General features: G+C 42.2%; 1 protein-coding gene across 1 annotated transcript in view; it reads right to left on the minus strand.

Moving 5' to 3' along the window:
• znf366 (zinc finger protein 366) overlaps positions 1–8,341 on the minus strand; it is a 62,047-nt gene extending 53,706 nt beyond the window's left edge. Inside the window, exon 1 of the mRNA XM_048594956.1 lies at positions 8,183–8,341. The gene's annotated coding sequence lies outside the window, so the exon portion shown is untranslated. The remainder of the gene's footprint in view (positions 1–8,182) is intronic.
• Between the last annotated feature and the right edge of the window lie 11,750 nt (positions 8,342–20,091).

Raw genomic sequence — 20,091 nt, forward strand, 5'->3', positions numbered from 1 at the left:
AGGTTCCATGGGGGTGTGAGGAGAGGCTCCATGGGGGTGTAAGGAGATGTTCCATGGGGATGTGAGGAGAGGCTCCATGGGGGTGGAAGGAGAGGTTCCATGGGGGTGTGAGGAGGGGCTCCATGGGGGTGTAAGGAGAGGTTCCATGGGGTTGTGAGGAAATGTTGGGAGTGGACCATGGTGTGCCGGAGGGAACGTCTTTGCAGAAGGCAGACAAGGGAGAGGAGGGGAATGTGTGATTGGTAGTGGCATCCCACTGAAGGTAATGCAAATGGCAATTTATGATCCTTAATTGTTTGTTGCTTTGATCAACTCCACAATAGTTAATGCTATAAATCTCAGGTTTCATTTTTATTAATATTACACTTTAAGGATTTTAACATTAGATTTACTGTTGATATCAATTCAGGGTGAAAACTTCAATACAAGGCAGTTATTTTGCTCTACAGTTGATCTCAGGTGGCTAGTCTGATATACTGACAGCATTGTGCTAACTCCTGTGTTACTACTGAAGCTACCAATTCATGATGTCACAATGTTATGGCAACACTTTGTGAAACTTGTACAATTATTTAACCATGTGTGTGTTCCTAATTCCACGCTGCTAGACGTATTCTGGGAAATAGTTCTGTGTGTGTGATGAATAAAGCATACATGATGATATCGGTCAATGCAGTTTAGTGGGGACATTGGAATACCATTGCAGTGGAGTTCAAAATTTCAAAAAACATGAGGGAAATACTGAGCATAATACTGGGTATAAACCCGTCACTTTGCAGTTGAGGCAAACATGCAACCATTCACGGAGGGGAAATAGCAATGTTGAAGCCATATCCAGATGCGTGCTCTCCCTACGCAAGTTTCTACCTATCTGCCTTCACTCAAGCACTCTCTCAAGCGAATTGTCATTCTTGATAATGAATTTAAACAAAGTTACCTGTTAATTTGTACTCAACCTTTATTGACCCAAGAGTCATCCAGACTCTAAACAGTAGCTTGCTCTCTCTCCATGGATGCTGTCTGACCTGCTGTGATCTCCAGCATTTGTTGTTTTCAGTACAGATTCCAGCATCCGCAGTAATTTGCTCTTACATTTATTGACCCAGGAATGTCAAACTGACAATGCCTTCTTAGGCTTGCACCAAGAATGTAGCTCTCTCTTTCATTTTTTAAAAACTTTTTCACACTGCTTGAATGTCTCCCTCTGCTTTCACTTCTGCTTTTCTGTTACTTTCCTCCTTCATTTGTTGTTCTATCCACCACCACCATCAATATCACAAACCTCCACCCCCACCCCCAGCCACTCACTATCTAACTTAAAAATGTGTCGCCAATCCTTCAGTGTCATTGAGTAAAAATCTCAGAATTCCCTCCCTTAACAGCATTGTAGGTGTACTAATGCTAAAATGATATCAGCAGTTCATGAAGAAAGCTCACTACCCCCTTTCTCAAGAACAACTACGAGTGGGCAATAAATGCTGGCCCAGCTAGCGAATAAAAAAAAATCTCTTCCCCTGTATTTCTATTTCTCCATCAGTTCTGTTTCTCATTCTGGCACAATTTTTATCTTTCACCTCCCTCACTGCTGCATTCCTCTTCTTCTTTATTCTCATCTTGCTGTCTCTCCTTCAAATCCAAATGATCTCTTTTCTTCCACTTCGATTTCCAAATCTCTAGTTCAGTTTCATTTCTCTGCTGTCTCATGTATCTTTCTGTCAGTCCCTTCCTTTATTTGTATCTTTCTCACAGTTCCCTAACTTCTATTCCTCTGACTTTAAACATGGCCAGATCTGCTGAGTTTCTCCAGCATTCTCTGTGTTAGTTTTAGCCTTTCTCTCAAGTCTTGTCTGCCATTCAATGAGATACTGGCTGTTCATAACTCCATATATCCATCTTTGCTCCATGTCCTTTAAAATGCTTGATTTCTCCGAATGAATCTAATGGCAGATGGCTCAATGATACCAGAGAAAAAAAAGAAGAGAGCATAATTTAATAAAATCGTCAATTATAGTTAATGGCATGTGCCAAAAACTGCAGATGGAATTCAGAACTTGAAGGGATAAACAATATAACAGAATGGATCTGCAGATATAACCCTGTTTAATTATTGCCTTCTTAGTTCAGTATCCAAAAGATGTAAATTCGTGGGATGACAATACAATTAGCATTGATGTTCACGAGCAAGGAGTTCACAGACCTAAAACATTACTAGAACTGATGAGCATTTCAAACACCTCTGTTTTTATTTCAGATTTCTACCATCTGCCATATTATGATTTCATTTTATTGCTATTGTTTAATACTTTGGAACCACCTCATGCCAGAAGCATTCAAATACCATACTGAATCACCTGTTAGAGAAGATATTCAGGACTTTGACACAGGGACAGTGAAGAAGTGGCAAAAAAGTTCCAAATCAGAATGGTATAAGACTTGAAAGGGAACATGGTGGAGGTGGTGTTTCATTCAGTTTGCTGTCCTCATCATTCTAGATGGTAGATGTCATACATTTGAAAGGAGTTGAGGACAGAATCTCGGTGAGTTGCTGCAATGCATCTTATATATACTAAACAATGTTGCCACTTGTAGCTGTGGTAGAGCGAGTGAATTGGAATAAGTATGATGTGGAGGTTCCAGTGTTGAACTGAGGTGGACAACCTCAGAAGTCACACAACACCAGGTTATAGTCCAACAGGTTTATTTGAAATCAAAAGCTTTCAGGGCACTGCTCCTTCATCAGGTTAAGTCAGGGAATAAATAAGGGAGAACAAGTGGATGTGGCACATTTGGATGTTGAGCAAACTTTCAGTAAAGTCCACATAGAAGGCTAGTGAGCAAATTTAAAGCACATGTAATTGGGCATGATATGTTGACACGATTGAGAATCGTTTTGTAGACCGGAAATAGTGAATAGAAATAAATGAGCATTGTTCACTATGGAAGGCAGTGACAGGTGGAGTACCACAGTGATCAGTGCTTGGCCCCAGCTTTTCATAATATATATCACTGATTTGAATGAAGGAATTAAATATAATATTTTCAGGTTTGCTGATAACACAAAACTTGGTAAGATTGTGAGTGGTGAGCAGGAAATAAATAGGCTTTAAGGCATTTTAGACATGTTGAATAGGTTGCAAATACAGTACAAAGTGCGTAAGCGAAAAGTTATCCACTCAGATAGGAAAAACAGAATGGAACACTATTATTTAAATGGTGATAGATTGAGAAATATTGATGCGCAACATGGTGCCTGGATGCCCTTGTACTCCAGTCAGTGAAAGTAGGTGAAGTAAGTAATTCGGGAGGAAATGATATATTGGCCTTTTTGCATGGGGATTTGAGTCCAGAAGCAAGGATGTCTTACCGAGCTTTGGTGAGACCACGTCTGGAGTATTGTGGGCTGTTTGGTCTCCTTCTCCAAGAAAGAATACACTTGCCAAAGCGGGAGTGCAGTTAATGTTCAACAGTCTGATTCTTGGGATGGCAGGATTGTTGCATGAGGTGAGATTGGGTCAGCTAGTCCTGTATTCGCTAGAGTTTAGAAAAACAAGAGGTGATCCCATTGAAATATATAAGATTCTGATGTATATTTGGCCGGACAGATTGATGCAGGGATGATGTTTCCTGAATCTGGTGGATTTAGAACGAGGTCATGGTGTCAGGATATGGGGTTGGACAACGAGGTATCAAGTGAGGTGACATTCCTTCACTCAGAATGTGATGAACTTGTGGAACTGTGCACATAAGGCTTTGGAGGAGAAGTCACTCAATGTATTTAAGAAAGAAATAGATTTCTATATGCTAAAAGTGTTGAAGGCTGTGGGAGAGGGCAGGAGTATGGCGTTGAAATAGAAGATCATCCACGTTCATATTGAATGGTGGAACAGGCTTGATGGGCTGAATGACCTAGTCCTGCTTCTGTTTTCTACATTTCTATACTTATGGTGGCAGGTCGGGTGCCAATCAAGCGAGCTGCTTTGAGTGGACGGCATCAAGTTTCTTCACTGTTACTGGAGCTGCATTCAAGTGGAGAGTTTTCCATCACACTCCTGACTTGTGTCTTGTAGATAGTGGACAGGTGGAGGGTGAGGAGATGAGTTTTTCACCAGAGAATTCCGCCATCTGACCTCCTGTAACCATAATGTTTATGTGGCTCGTCCTTTTCAGGCTCTGATCAACGGCAGCCCTCAGTATGCTGACTTTTGGAGATTATCAGCCCATGGAGTTGATACCAACACTCCAAACAGCAACCCACCCAGACTCACTCCCCCCTACCCTATCCCTGTAACCCTGCATTTCCTATGGCTAACCCACCTAGCCTGCGCATCCCCGGACATTACAGGGCATTCAGCATGGCCAATTCAACTAACTTGCAAATTGTTAGACTATGGGAGGAAACTAGAGGACCTGGAGGAAACCCACACAGACACAGGGAGAACAAGCAAACTCCACACAAACAGTTGCCAAGGATGGAATCAAACCTCGGTCCCTAACACTGTGAGGCAGTAATGCTGACCATTGAGCCACTGTGTGTCACGCAGTGATTCAGTGGTGGAATTTTGTCCATTCTGTTAATAATGTTGTTTTAGCCTTTCTTAACAAGCATCCTCACAAGCATTTGAGATTGTCTAAATGAGCTTTTATTTAATGTAGAACCACAAAGTCCATTTATTTTGCTAAAGCAGAGATCTTTCAAATTCAAACAGCTTTCGTCATGAGCTCATTGACCTCCTACATCACTATTTATGAAGAATGAATACACAAACATTTAAAAAAGCTTTTTGTTTGTCCTTAGTCCCCATCATCACACTAATGATATCACATAACTCCATTTTAAGATTATTTTATCTGTGTGATTCTTTCCTGGTCACTCGTGGAATATTAGTGCAACTGAGTACAACACTTTACTGTCTTTTGCAAATTAATCTCAAACTCAGTTCTGTATAATAGTTTCACGGTAATTAATGGTACATTCATGGTAATGTATCCATTGCTTTGCCCACTGTCACAGTGTTGAAAAACTGCAAATTCTGTAAAGATATACTTTAGCTTTATATCTATATGGATCCACAAACTCCTGTGCAGTCTTAGTATGCTGCAAAATATTTCATGGTCAGAAAATTATTTTTGAAAGCCATTTGCCCACAGGAAGTTGCCATGAGATCATCTCTCATTCTTCTAAACTCTAGTGAATGAGGGCCTGGTCAACCCGATCTCTCCTCAAATCACAATCCTGTCATCTCCGGAATCAATCTGGTGAACCTTTTGGTTCAAGGATAAAAATTAGCCAGGACATCAGCTCTTCTGCCATCAGAATTCATTACATTTGCCTCAGGAGTGGGAACTCATTTTATTTTTTTCATCCAAAATGCAGAACCATTAACAGTGTAGAACTGCATTACACAGAATCACAGAATCAGAGAATTGTTAAAGCACAGAAAGAGGCCATTCAGCCCATCATGCCTGCACCAATGTAGTGGGATTTGAACCTGCACCTTCTGATTTCAAGGGAAGAGAGCTATCACTAAACTATAAATGCAGTTTGAAGTAAAAAGCACAAGTTATTAGAAATGTAAATAATAAAGTGAAAATAAACAATATTGGTGAAGAATTTGGTTGCACCAAAAACATTCACTTATCCTTTGCCTTTATAGATGCTGACAAAAATGTTGTGTATTTAGTTCTTTGACACCTCTGGGAGTTTGGTTTGCCTCAGTTGTCTAGATAACTAAAGTGATGGGAAGAGCAAGGGGTTTTGAATCACGACAGGCCATTTCAGACTGAGATGAAGAGACATTTCTTTATTCAGATGGTGGTCAACCTGTAGAATTCTCTACCACAGAATGTTATGGAAGCAAAGTCATTGAATATACTGAAGAAAGAAATAGACAAATTAATAGAAGTTAAAAACATCTAGGGGCATGGGGAGAGCGTGGAAGTATAGTGTTGAGGTAGAGGATCCATGTTCATGCTGACTGGCAGAGTGGGCAGAATAGACTACTACTGCTTTTGTTTCTGTTTTCTATAATTTTTAGTTCATGCAGACATATTGATGTATTCATAATTAACATAGTGCAATGTCAACCCATTCCATTTCAAAAAGCAATAGAATTTTCTCAGTCTGAGCTAGCTTTGGATTCAGGTTCCAGATGTGAAAGGATAGTGTGCTGCCCCACTAGACAACTCAATCTTTTTGCAGTACATAATTCAGTGGAAGTGTGTGCCGAACATAAGGAGTTAATTATATTTGCTATAAAGAAGTGGTAACTGTCTTTTCCCATCATACAAATACAATTTCAAAAGTAAGAACAGAAAAAACAGGAGCAGGAATAGGCCATCCAGGAACCTGCTCTGCCATTCAATAAGATCATGGCTGATCAGATTATGATCAAAGCTCTATTTTCCAGTTACTACCAGAACAGAACTTACAAAGCAAAATAAAGAACTTGCATTGATAGAGCACCTGATCAGGTCTCAGAAAATCGTTCTAAGTGCTTCAAATGAAATGCTGCACTCATTATTTTCATTCTATTAATATTCTTTATCAAAGCTGAGTGACTGACTGCAACCTAATTAGATTTATTGCACAAAACCTATCTCAATGCTGGTTTTGATATCAAGCAGGATCCCCTGTGGAAATTTATGGACTAACTCCTCAAAGTGTTGGAATTGTTGACAGTAAGTAGCTGAGTGGAAATCTGTGAAAGATTCATAATGGATTGCTGAAATACAGAAGTGAAAACAAGCAGGCTAGTTTAAACATGATACACTTCACTGACAAAAGGGCAGGACAGTGTTTTGTTGTTGCAGTTTGTTTTAATTTGTCCCTGGGAATTTACCTTTAAGCCCTGATAGAAGGTATGACGCTTCCCGTTTTTAATACTTTTAGTTTCAATTTGTCCTTCTGCATTTGAAGCATGATTATCCCACAGAATAAATCTTTCTGATGTGATCTTGGAGAATATCCATATTATCACAATTTTTCTGTGTCGAATGTGTTTGTGTGTGGTGTGTGCGTGTGTGTGTGTGTATGGGTGGGTGTGTGTGGGTGTGTATGTGTGTGTGTGCGCGTGTATATGTGTGCGTGCATTTGAGACAGAGATTTAGTTTAAAACATTATTTTCTTTTGCAAAGCATTGCATAATGCAATTAGTTTAGTACCTGCAGTTGGAGGAAGACAGTTTTAGTTTACACAATATAATCATGCTTGTCTTTAGAGCCTATCATCTGACACAAGTCATCAAATTAATTTTTGACAATTTTTTGAATTATGATTGAAAAAACTCTACAAGTATTAAGCTATTAAAAGTTATAAAGAAGCTTATGCTTTTTTTCTCTTGAGCTTAAACATTGATATTACTTAATGTTATTTTTGCTCAATACAATGGATTTGCTCAGTATAATGTGCAAATTTCAATCTGATTTCATGTTTTCTACATACCACAGTGTATCAATATTGTGTGACCCTCTGTAGTGTTGTCTGTTATTGATGCTTCTCTAGCATCAGTCCCAAAGGTAGGCAAATCTGATCATTCTCAGTCTTTTAAATATATTTATCAATTTGAATGTAGTCTATTTAAATTTTAATGGAGCAAATGCTTACAAATAAATTTTTGTAAATATTATTCTGGTTATATATTTGAAAGTTTAACCTAAGTAACACATCAGTAAATCTGTAAATGTTGATTCTTAGATGAACATTTTGAGTGTACACAAACTATTCAGCTGGACAAGCATTACCATTAGCACTGTTCCATTTTTAAACATGTGAAAAATATTGTTTTGAAGAACTAACTTAAAACTTTGAGACTGAACGGGAAGGGAGGCTCTATTGAAAGTTTGACAGTTCGTAAGTTTTGAACCCAAACTTGCTTTCAGCACAACGATAAACATACACAGAAAGAACTGAATATCTCTTTCTGGTCACCAGCACTTGCATTCATAATGATTTCCTATTTTTTCAATTCTAAAAATATAGCATTTTTACAACCATAGAATTACCAGTGAAGAAACTCAACTGAACCAGCAGACACCTTTGTAGCATTTTATGAATCTTATGTGATATTACATGGTTATAATCAATTGCATTTGTTGATGAATTAGACTAAAAATCTTAAGAATATTACCTTTCAGTCAATCTAAATGTCAAAAGCTCAAAACTACAATACTCAATGCAACTTACCAGTGAGTGTCCTTAAAGTCGACAGAGCACAGAACTGTCTACCTGCTCTTCACAGCCTCCACACAGAGATTTAATTTAAAAAAGGAACTTATTGTGCCACAGTTTGAAGCTACCCAAGAAGGAGAACAGGAACAAAATTACTTCGTTCTTTTTTTTACAGATGAGTACCTTCGGAAAAAAAGGAAGGAAGGGAGGGGAGAGGAAGCCAACAGCCCTTTGACTTCCTGCAAAAAAATAAGGAAACTCCAGATAGTCATCTTTCTCTGAGAAAAAAAAAGATTCATATGGAAACAACAAAAAAGGAAATTAGATAGAGGTTTGAACCTTCATTCCCAGCCTAGAATGGGGCACTGCTTGCTTGCAAGGGTGTGTTATTTTTCTAAAAGATAAGTATTCAAGCATAAACTACCAAATACTAGTAGTAGAACAAAAACCAGTTTGCAGTGCCTTTCATACACATCATTAAATGTACACATTAATTGCAAACTCAATTTTGTATCTCTCACTTCAGGTGAATAATAACATTTAAATGCAATAATATATACAAAGAATGTTGGTGCAATACAACCCAAATAAAAATAACATGCCTCATTTTAAGCCATAAGAACATGAAAATATAAGAAATAAAAGCAGTAGTAGGCTATTTCATCCCTTGAGCCTGTTATGCCTTTCAACAGTACCGTGACTAATCTGATCAAGTCTGCCCACCATAATATTGTAGATCAAAACTCTGTCTAACTCAGCCTTAAATACATTTGATGATCCAGTCTCCACTAATCTCTGGGGTAGAGAATATTAATGAAACTCTGCAAGAAGAAACTCCTCTTTAGCTCCAGTAAATGGGAGAATCCTTTTTCTCCCATTTGTGCCTAGGACTAGATTTCCTGGCAAAAGAGCACATCTGTCAAGCCCTGTCAGAATTGTAAAAATATGTGAATACAGTATGTACATGTACAATAATGAGTACAGGCTGAACCTGCATAACCATAAGAAAATTTATTCATTCTGGAATAATCCTAGGATGAAATTTGACTGAAAATAGGCTAAGTGTCAATTTCATGGAGTTTTGAAGAGGGCTTCTCTCTGTTTTCTCAGACTTTGTCTCATTATTTGTGCATCACTTTTCTATGGTGCACTTGTGCACTCACCAGTAGTGGAAGTACTTTCCACAGCCAAGATCCCCTGGGATTCCTGGCATTGATGCCATGTTTAAAATGAAGCTGTGCACCTGGTCACTACTGTCTTTCAGGAGCTGCCCTTCATGGTTCCTGTGTGAAGAATTTCCCCAGAGGTGGCTGAGAAAGGAAAGTTAGCACCCTGCTTCACCAACAGGGACCTGGGCATCCTGGTGAAAGGAGTTCTTTTACTCACTTGCTGGCTGGGCCAACATTTTGACCAGATCGATTCCAGAGTTGAGGGTTTTGACTTATGAAGAAATATTAAGCAGTTTAGTCCTATCACTCTCTGGGGAGGCTGCAGAAGAACTTAGACAGGTCTGGAGAGTGGACAAAGAAGTGGAGATGGAATATAATGTTGGAAAGTGTGAGGTTATGCACTTTGGTAGGAAAATTAGAAGCATAGACTATTTTCTAAACAGAGAAAGGCTTCAGAAATCTGAAGCACAAAGGGATTCAGGAGTCTGAGGCTAGGATTCTCTCAAGGTTAATATGCAGGTTTGGTTGGATGTTAGGTAGGCAAATACAATGTCAGTATTCATTTCGAGAGGGCTAGCATTTGAAATATTGAGAGCAGTTTTGGACGCCATATCCAAAGAAGAATGTACTGGCATTGGAGGGAGTCCACAGGAGGTTCACAAAAAATGATCCCGGTGATGAAGGGCTTGCCATGTGAGGAATGGTTGAGACCTCTGGGACCACGCTCGGTGGAGTTTAGAAGGATAAGGGGACAGTCTGATTGAAACTTACAAAATCCTGAGAGGCCTGGATAAAGTGAATGTGGAGAAGATGTTTCCACTAGCAGGAGAGACTAGGAGCCAAGGGCACAGCCTCAAAGTAAAGGGACAACCTTTTATAACAGGGATGAAGAGGAATTGCTTCAGCTAGAGGGTGGTCAATCTGTGGAATTTATTGCTGCAGAAGGCTGTGGAGGCCAAGGCATTGAGTGTATTTAAAACAGAGAAAGATAGGTTCTTGATTAGTAAGCGGATCAAGGGTTACAGGGAGAAAGCAGGAGAATGGCGTTGAGAAACATATCAGCCGTGATTAAATGGTGGAGCAGGCTTGATGGGCCAAATGGCTTAATTCTGCTCCTATATCTTATGGTGTAATGGAGTTTAGAAGAATGAGAGGAGGTATAATTGATGTTTATAAAATGCTAAAGCAGAATGACAAAGTACATGTAGAAAGGATGTTTCCTCATGTTGGGCAACCTAGAGTGAGAGGTTATGGTTTTTGGATAAGGGGTAGCAGATTTAAAACAGATGAGGAGAATTACTTCTCTCAAAGGGTCATGAATAGGTGGAATTCACCACCACGGAGTGCAGAGGATGCTGGGACATTGAGTAAATTTACGGAGGAGATAGGCAAATTTTTAATTAGTATTGGGTTGAAAGGCTGTGAGAAGGAAATTGGAGCTGAGATGAGATTAGCAGTGATTGTATTAAATGGTGGTGGAGACTTAAGGAACTGAATTGCTGACTCCTGCTCCTAGTTATTATGTTCTTATGCTTTTTTCAAGATTTTATGTTAGTTAGTGCCCATCCCTAGTTGCCCACGAGAAGGTGGTAGTGAGCTGGTTTCTTTAACTGCTGCAGTCCATGTGTTTTAGGTTGGCCCACAATGATATTAGGGAGGGAATTTGAGGATTTTGACTCAGTGGCAGCAAAGCATTGATGATATATTTTGAAGTCAGAATGGTGAGTGGCTGAGGGGAACTTGGTGGGGTGGTGCAGAAAAAGACCATCCTTTCTTCTGCAGGAGTGCCAGAGGATACAGACCTTGCCAGCTTGGCCCAAAGTTGCCACCTCGGTCAGTGTGTGTCCATGGCCCAGAGAAATGCCCAGCCAAAGAGAAGGTCAATGGCATTCTGTATTCTGCAAGCCTTCCCTATTATACACTGAATGTGGATGCTAGCTCTTTTCATTTTACGTATGGTACTCATTAATCACTCTGTGCTGTCACTTCCTGCAGTCTTTCTGCATTTAACTAATGTTCAGCATCTCAATTCTTCCAAAAAAAGTCCATAACCTCACAGTTTTTCACATTATATTCCATCTGCCAAGTTTTGCCTTTACGCTTAACCAGTCTGTATCCTTCTGCTGACATCTTGCACTATCCTCGTTGTTTGCCTTCCTGCCTATTTTTGGGTTATCCGCAAACTGGGTTACCGTATATTCACTTTCCTTGTCTAAGTCATAATTTGTATTGTGAATATTGTGTTCTCAGATCCCTGTGGCACTCCGCTGCTTACAGATTTTACATCTTGAAAATGGGCCCGTTTTCCCAACTCTCTGACCTCCATTAGTTAGTCAATGCTCTATCCATGTGAATATACTACCTCCAACAATATAGAGTATTATCTTACTAAGTAGCCTAATGTGTGATACCATGTTGTTCATGTCTGTCTACAGTATCAGATTGTACACGTGGCAGCAACAATGAGGATCTCTCCTTCATGCCATAGTATATGATGAACAGGAGGACCCTGAAAAGCACCAAGGATCAGAAGGACCTTGATGTGAATGCCCACTGGTACCAGAACAGCTGGATAAAGTGGTTAAGAAGGCATAAGGTATATTTGCTCCTAATATCTGAGGCAATGAGTTTAATAGCAGGAAGGTTATCCTGGAACTGTGTAAAATGTTGTTTAGGCCACAGCTAGAGTGTTGTGTGCAGTTCTAGAATTCACAATATAAGATGGATGTGATTGCACTGGAGAATGGGCTGAGGAGATTTAACAGGATGTTGTCTGGCCTGGAGAGTTTCAGTTATATAGGGAGATCGGATAGACTGGGGTTGTTTTCCTAGAGCAGGGGAGATTGAGTGGAGGGGGAGGGGGTATATGATTGAGATGTATAAAATTGTGAGGGGCATTGATGGGGTACTCAGGAAGGAACTTTTCTCTTTGATGGAGGGATCAATGACTGGGGCATAGATTAAAGGAAAGGGGAAGAAGGTTTGGGGGAAATATTACAAAAATCTTTTTCAATCTGAGGGTGGTGGGAATCTGGAATGAAGGGTGGTAGAGGGGGAATCGCTCAGAATATTTAAGAAGTATTAAGACGCAGTTTTAGGGTGCTAAGGCCTACAAGGCCATGGGCCAAGCACTGGAAAATAGAATTAGAATAGTTAGGAGGTTGTAATTGAATTATATAAATACAATGGAAAGAAGGACCTTTTTCTGTGCTGTAGACGTCTAAAACTCTATGAGAACCCCCACCACAGTTCACACCAAGAAAGACAGCGTTCATATAGGATAATGATGTGGGCACTTTATGATCCAAAGTGTGAAGCGACCAGCTCCTGCACATTGTATGGGCTATGGAACCAGGAAGGTCATGGCAACTGGCAACTAGTGTGAATCTTTACAGGCCACAAGACATTGCTTGTACCTCACAGCCATTTGTAGTGTGATTTATAACATGAATGATGTGGTCAAGAGTGTTTGGGACCTGAAATTTTAATCAGTACAAAAGGGCAATGTGCAAGGTATGCATACAACATTTTGTAATCACAGAAGTCCCCCACTTGTACTGTGTGGGTAATTGTTTAATGCCCTTTGAAAGACTTCAAAATCATCATCATTATCGACGGTCCGTCGGAGATGAGGATGACTATCTTCCACTCTCAGGGTGAATCTGTAAGTGGCTGTACAGACCGATACAGCTACCACAGGCTTTGTTACACTTGGGTCAGGTGGTGGTCTCGGGAAGGGGTGGATGGAGCATTGGTGTGGCAGCGCGCACCTTTCGCTGTTTGCGCCTGGCTTCCATTTTGTCCCGACGGCAAGTCTCCAGGTGCTCGATGTCCTCCTGGATGCTCCTCCTCCACTTTGGATGGCTTTGGGCCAGCGATTCCCAGGTGTCTGTGGGAATGTTGCATTTCGCCAGTGAGGTCTTGAGGGTATCACAGAAACACTTCCTCTGTCTGCCTGGAGCTTGCCTGCCATTTCGAGGCTAGGAGTAAAGCACCTGCTTGGGGAGTCTCGTGTGGGTCATGTGGACAATATGCCTACCCCATCATAGCTGATCAAGGGTGGTCAGTGCCTCGATGTTGGCCTGGCCAAGGACTCTAGTGTTGGTGCGTCCTTCTTCCCAGTGGATTCGCAGGATCTTGTGAAGCAGTGTTGGTGGTACTGCTCCAGCACCTTGAGGTGTCTGCTGTAGGCAGCCCATGTCTCAGAGCCACATAGGAGAGAGGGAACCACCACAGCTGTTAAAAATATACTAAAGTCAAAATCCTCCAGGACTGATGGCATCCATTTTCATTTCCATTTGCACTCTTACAATTTAGATGATGATGGAAGGCTAGTCTCGTGTCTCACCTCTCAGTCCAGGTGACACCCACTCTCCTCCCAAACTTTTATGTTCTTTTCTGCCTGATCCTCTCTGTCAAGACCATTGGCTTAAGTTTTTGCACATTCTCACCCAACCTGTCTAACTAACTTCTCACCTCGCCACTTTACCCCTTAATCCCATGTACGCAGCTTAGTTATACCAAATACCAAACATACGAACGCATTGTATCCACATCAAAGCCAGGTTGGTTGTGATCCCAATCCTCCCTTAATGCCCCTTACCCTTCTATGCTTTAACACCTCACCCTTTTAAATATTAAATAGCCTGCTTATTCCTTATAATTATTATTCTCCTCTATATCCCAGCATGGTGTCTCCAATCTTCATAATTTACTTCCCCAACATCCCCACCTCAGCAGAGGCCCGATTAACTTTCAGTGGACAGACTGCCTGGACTAATTGTTTCCCTAACCCCTGTCCAACCTGGAGAGATAGCCCCAGCTGACGAATGACTGGGTCCCTAATTGATCTCTGTGCAGCTGAGTCCCAGGCTGACTTACATGGTGCAAATTCCTGTACTGGTCACATTGGATCTTCAGGATTGACTGCAGCCCACTACCATACAGTAGAGTATTGGCTGAAGAAGGGTTTAGGCCTGAAACGTCAGCCTTCCTGCTCCTCTGATGCTGCTTGACCTGCTGTGTTCATCCAGATCTACACCTTGTTATCTCAGAGTATTGGCACACTGTTCCTGACTACCCCAGGCAGCTGAAAGATGGTATACAGGCACTGGAATGATATCTGTTGATGTCCTTGACTTACTGTTCTGACACCCCTGACTGAAGACTGTCTCCCTTGATCTAGCTGAGAACTCTTCCTCTTAGATGCTGTGGTTGGTTTGCTCATTGAGCTGGTTCATTAGTCCGCAGATGCTTCATTACCCTGCTAGGTAACATCATCAGTGCAGCCTCCGATGAAGTGCTGTTGTGTTTTCCTGCCTGGCTTGTCCAAGGACCCTGATGTTGTCCCAATCAAACTGGTGGTTCTCCTTATCCGTGTGAATGGAGATGAGTGAGTACTTGTCATGTCTTTTCGTTGCTAGTTGGTGCCCATGTATTCTTGTGGCCAGTTTCCTACCTGTCTGTCCAATGTAATGTTTGTCATGGTCTTTGCATGGAATCTTGTACATCACGTTGGTTCTGTCTTCATCAGAGGCTGCACTGATGAGGGTAATGAAACGTCTTCAAACTAACGAACCAGCTCGGCGAGTGAACCAACCACAGCATCCACAACCCGAATTACAAATCTACTCATGAACCTTATTCCTCTTAGACTTTGACATGGCCATTTGAGTGAAGCACATGCAATGTTGTGTTTTCTGCATGTATTGCTTACATGTGGTGTAGGTGTAACATTGATGCGGCACCTTACCCTACACCATGATATCCAAGCCTTCGGTGATCACTGCTGAGAACCATGATAGGCTCCTGACTTTGTGTCTGCACTAAATGGCAAGGCAAGACAGAAAGACCCTGAACCTAGAAGTCCCAAATGAGGCTGTAAAGTGCAAAAAGGTAAGGCAAGGCAGATTTGCTATGGTTATCTAAATAGTTGCAAAGTCAGTGAAAGCTAAGGCAGCAAGGAAGAGCCAGGTTCTTTAAGAATTGTGCCCTTTTAATTCATTCCTGCCAAAACATACAACTTTACATTTCTTCACACAAAAGTGTACCTTGGCTGTGTCCATTCAGTCCACCAGCCTACCTAGGTCCCTGTTGAAATTTTGCACTATCCTCCTCACAACAGCTCTTCCTACGTCACAACTGAGATGAATTATGAGCATTGGGCAGAAACTTCCTAGACCCGTGGAGGTAGGTTTAAAGGCAGGACTGGGAGGGAACTTGAAGATTAAGACATCAGGCCATTGGGTGAAGACACCTGCCCTCTGGGCAATGTTCCTGAAATGGCAAGCAGCCACCCAACTGGCAGTGGCAAATAACCACTAATTAGTAATTAGGAACCAGATGAATCCTGCCAGAGTCTTCCCAAGATTGAAGTAGCCTCCTGTGAGGGTGGACTCCAGGTGACAGGATGGTGACCGTAAAAGAAGGAGGCTCCAATCCCAGTAGGCTGGGAAGAAAGAGGGCCTTTGATGGGGAGATGAGTAATGGGAAGGGATACAGACAGATGAAGGAATCCCTCAGCCCCGTTTCACCCACATGGTCATTCCATGTGTACACAGTGTAAATAATTACTTGTTTATCACTAATTTCCCTTTCTATTTGTAATGACTTAGTGTCAGAGGAGTGGAATAAAGATCCCTGCTTTGTGATCATTGGGCTTTCTGTGTGATCAAATCTCATGTTAAAAAAAGATTCAGAAAGCACATCGCGTAAGAGCATAAAGCAATGTCTTTTAAAGACTGTTTCTGGTTTTCTCTCATTGTTCTTTCTCTTTGTTCTTGTTTTCTGTCCCTCTTTTACTTGGTTGTTTGTTATGTTTTATATCTTTACCTCTTTCATCAACATTTCGCCACTGTATAGTTCCTGGTGTTTTCTCGATCACTTTCATTTTCACTGTTATTTGCAGTTTATCCTTTCAAAGATCTTCAAGTTCTAATGCTTTACTCCAGTGAACTGGTCCCCTGAAGTCCTGAACTTAAATCCTATAATTTGAGTTGAAGGTGAGACTTTCAAAATTACAATCATAACTTAACAAACAAGGGGATTGATGATCTCTGCCTTTATTGTCTATGACAACTGAGAGACAGAACGATAAGCCGAACTCGTCCTCACCCTCAACAACTTCTCTTTCAATTCCTCCCACTTCCTACAGACAAAGGGGGTGGCCATGGGTACCCGCATGGGCCCAAGCTATGCCTGCCTCTTTGTAGGTTACGGGGAACAATCCCTCTTCCGTACCTACACTGGCCCTAAACCCCAGCTCTTCCTCCGTTACATTGATGACTGTATCGGCGCCGCCTCGTGCTCCCACGAGGAGCTCGAACAGTTCATCCACTTCACCAACACCTTCCACCCCAACCTTAAGTTCACCTGGACCATCTCTAATACCTCTCTCACCTTCCCGGAACTCTCTGTCTCCATCTCGGACAACCACCTAGAAACCGATATGCATTTCAAGCCCACCGACTCCCACAGCTACTTAGAATACATCTCCTCCCACCCACCTTCCTGCAAAAATGCCATCCCCTATTCCCAATTCCTTCGCCTCCACCACATCTGCTCCCAGGATGAGGCATTCCACTCCCGTACATCTCAGATGTCCTTGTTTTTCAAGGATCGCAACTTCCCCCCCTCAGTGGTCGAGAACGCCCTCGACCGTGTCTCCCGCATTTCCCGCAACTCATCCCTCACACCCCGTCCCCGCAATAACAACCAAAAAAGAATCCCCCTCGTCCTCACATACCACCCCACCAACCTTGGGATCCAACGCATCATCCTCCGACACTTCCACCATCTGCAATCCGACCTCATCACCAAAGACATTTTTCCCTCCCCACCCTTATCTGCTTTCCGGAGAGACCACTCTTTCCGTGACTCCCTTGTCCGCTCCACACTCCCCTCCAACCCCACCACACCTGACACTTTTCCCTGCAACCGCAGGAAGTGCTACACCTGCCCCCACACCTCCTCCCTCACCCCCATCCCAGGCCCCAGGAAGACTTTCCACATCAAACAGATGGAGATGTTCACTTGCACATCTGCTAATGTGGTATACTGCATCCGCTGTACCCGTTGTGGCCTCCTCTACATCGGGGAAACCAAGCGGAGGCTTGGGGACTGCTTTGCAGAACACCTACGCTCGGTTCGCAATAAACAACTGCACCTCCCAGTCGCGAACCATTTCAAATCCCCCTCCCATTCCTCAGACAATATGTCCATCCTGGGCCTCCTGCAGTGCCACAACGATGCCACCCGAAGGTTGCAGGAACAGCAACTCATATTCTGCTTGGTACCCCTGCAGCCCAATGGTATCAATGTGGATTTCACAAGCTTCAAAATCTCCCCTCCCCCTACCGCATCCCAAAACCAGCTCAGCTCGTCCCCATCTCCCTAACCTGTCTTTCCTCCCACCTATCCCCTCCTCCCACCTCAAGCCGCACCCCCATTTCCTACCTACTATCCTCATCCCGCCCCCTCGACCTGTCCGTCCTCCCTGGACTGACCTATCTCCTCCCTACCTCCCCACCTACACTCACCTTTACTGGCTCCATCCCCACCTCTTTGACCTGTTTGTTTCCTCTCCACCTATCTTCTCCTCTATCCATCTTCTATCCGCCTCCCCCTCTCTCCCTATTTCTTTCAGAACCCCCTTCCCCTCCCCCATTTCTGATGAAGGGTCTAGGTCCGAAACGTCAGCCTTTCTGCTCCTATGATGCTGCTTGGCCTGCTGTATTCATCCAGCTCTACACCTTGTTATCTCAGATTTTCCAGCATCTGCAGTTCCTACTATCCCCGAACATATTCACTCCATTGTGCCTGCACCAGTTGAATAAACCAGTTGCTTATTCTAAACCCCTTCCTATTACCTGGTCTGTAGCCTGCAGAGCTTCAGACGCAGATCCAAGTTTCTTTGAAATGAGTTGAGAGTTGCTGTCTCACCTCCACAAACTAGACAGTGAATTTCAGACACCCCTCTGGGTGAAAAAGCTGTTCCTCATATCCCGTCTAATCCTTCAAACATCTTCTACAATCAGCTGTGCCCCTGGTAATCGACTGCTCTGTTAGGAAGAAACGGGTCTTCCATGTACATTCATCCAAGCTCTGATCATTTTGTATACTTTGGTTTAGTCACCCCTCTGCCTGATTGATCAAACAAGGCATTTTCTTTCTTTATCCATAATGGCTTTTGTACGAAAGTCGAGAATCTTTCATTTTTCATATGATACTCCATCCCATTATTTTATCTGGTAACATCATGAGAGATTGCAGGAGGTTGAGAGCTTTCTGTTTGGTGATTCTTTAGCTTATGAAAAGACACCTTCAGGCAACATTTCCTGCCCCCTTGGCACCAGTGCCACCTGCCCTCACATCTACCCTCCGCCTCATCTGGACATGTCCAATTGATTTCAACACCTCTAGACCCCTCTCAACGAGTAAGGGTGCCATCCATCCACGATGTCCTTTTCCTCTGTGGTCCTGAATCAAGCAGACCACCAAAATGGAGTCACTCGATGGGACCCTCAATGCAAAAACAAAATTCAGGTCAGTGCTGAACAAGTGCATGCTGATATTCTGAAGTGAGGCTCGTGCATCAATTTACAATATGAAGCTTTTCATTGTTCTCAAACTATCTTCCAAACTGCAAAAATTATAGAACTTTATTGTGGTGGAAGTCAACAGAAAAGATTACTTTAAGAATCCTAATTTCTGAATTGTTGAGTATATTTGTCCATATGCTTAGAATTTCAGGTACAAGCTGCAACTAATGACCTCAGGCTAGGGTTTATCAGGTCAGTTACGATGATCCACGTGGCAAGTGTATGAGTTTTTAAGTAATTTTCTTTGATATTGAGCAGAAAGAAATTTCCCAGTTAGTGGGTCTGACAAGTTAAGAAGATGTAAAATAAATTGGTCTGTCTTGGACCTAAAAGCAGCCTCAGCATTATATTCCTCCTTGTTAAAGTGTTGCGAGTTTAGAACAGCCAAAGAAACTCACAATATGTTTTCTTGCGATGCAAGCTCATAATTTTGAAGGTCAGTGAGATAATTGTACTCCAATCACAGACTACCGAATGGCCTGCTGGTTTTATAGAAAGCAAAACCATCTCACAACAGCAATGGGGAAAACCAATATGACATCAACCCAAGTCTAGAATAATGCAGGGAACTGAAGAGGATTCATGAGAAGATCAATACTGAGCCATCTAGACTGGCACATTTGATTTATTTTTTTAAAAATCTTCTTGGTGGATCCAAGAGCTATAGTAGCAGTTTTCCCAGCTCCATAATAAGTCCCTGGATTCCTGCTGGGTATGGCTCATCACAGTCTGGATTGACATGGCCACAGCCCAGCCCTGGATTCACCTAATGATCATGACCAGCCTCTGAGCCCAGTGATCCTACTCCTTTCTTCCACCATGACTGGTATAGCTACCTTTAAAGCCTTTTAGTTATGTTGTATTTTCAGGAGTTTAGGAGGTCAATTTATTCTATTCCGGTAGATAATATGGACAGGAAACCTCCTCCTGTGCTGGTCTTGGAACAACCAGGAAGTGTGTGAGAGTGCCCTATGATGATTCAGCTTTAATGTTGTCTCCTGTTCTTAGGGAAGTGTTTGTCCACACCTTGGCAGTTTTCTTGATGTCCTGCCAAGATCTGGAACTTGGTTTTGAAATCCTGCCCATAAATCCAAGTCATAATATGTTAGTGCATTGAGTTAGTAGACAATTTTGCCTCCCCTTGAGGTGGCAGGAG

The sequence above is a fragment of the Rhincodon typus genome, chromosome 3, assembly GCF_021869965.1.
Source record: "Rhincodon typus isolate 14 chromosome 3, sRhiTyp1.1, whole genome shotgun sequence".
Classification (NCBI taxonomy): Eukaryota; Metazoa; Chordata; class Chondrichthyes; order Orectolobiformes; family Rhincodontidae; genus Rhincodon; species Rhincodon typus.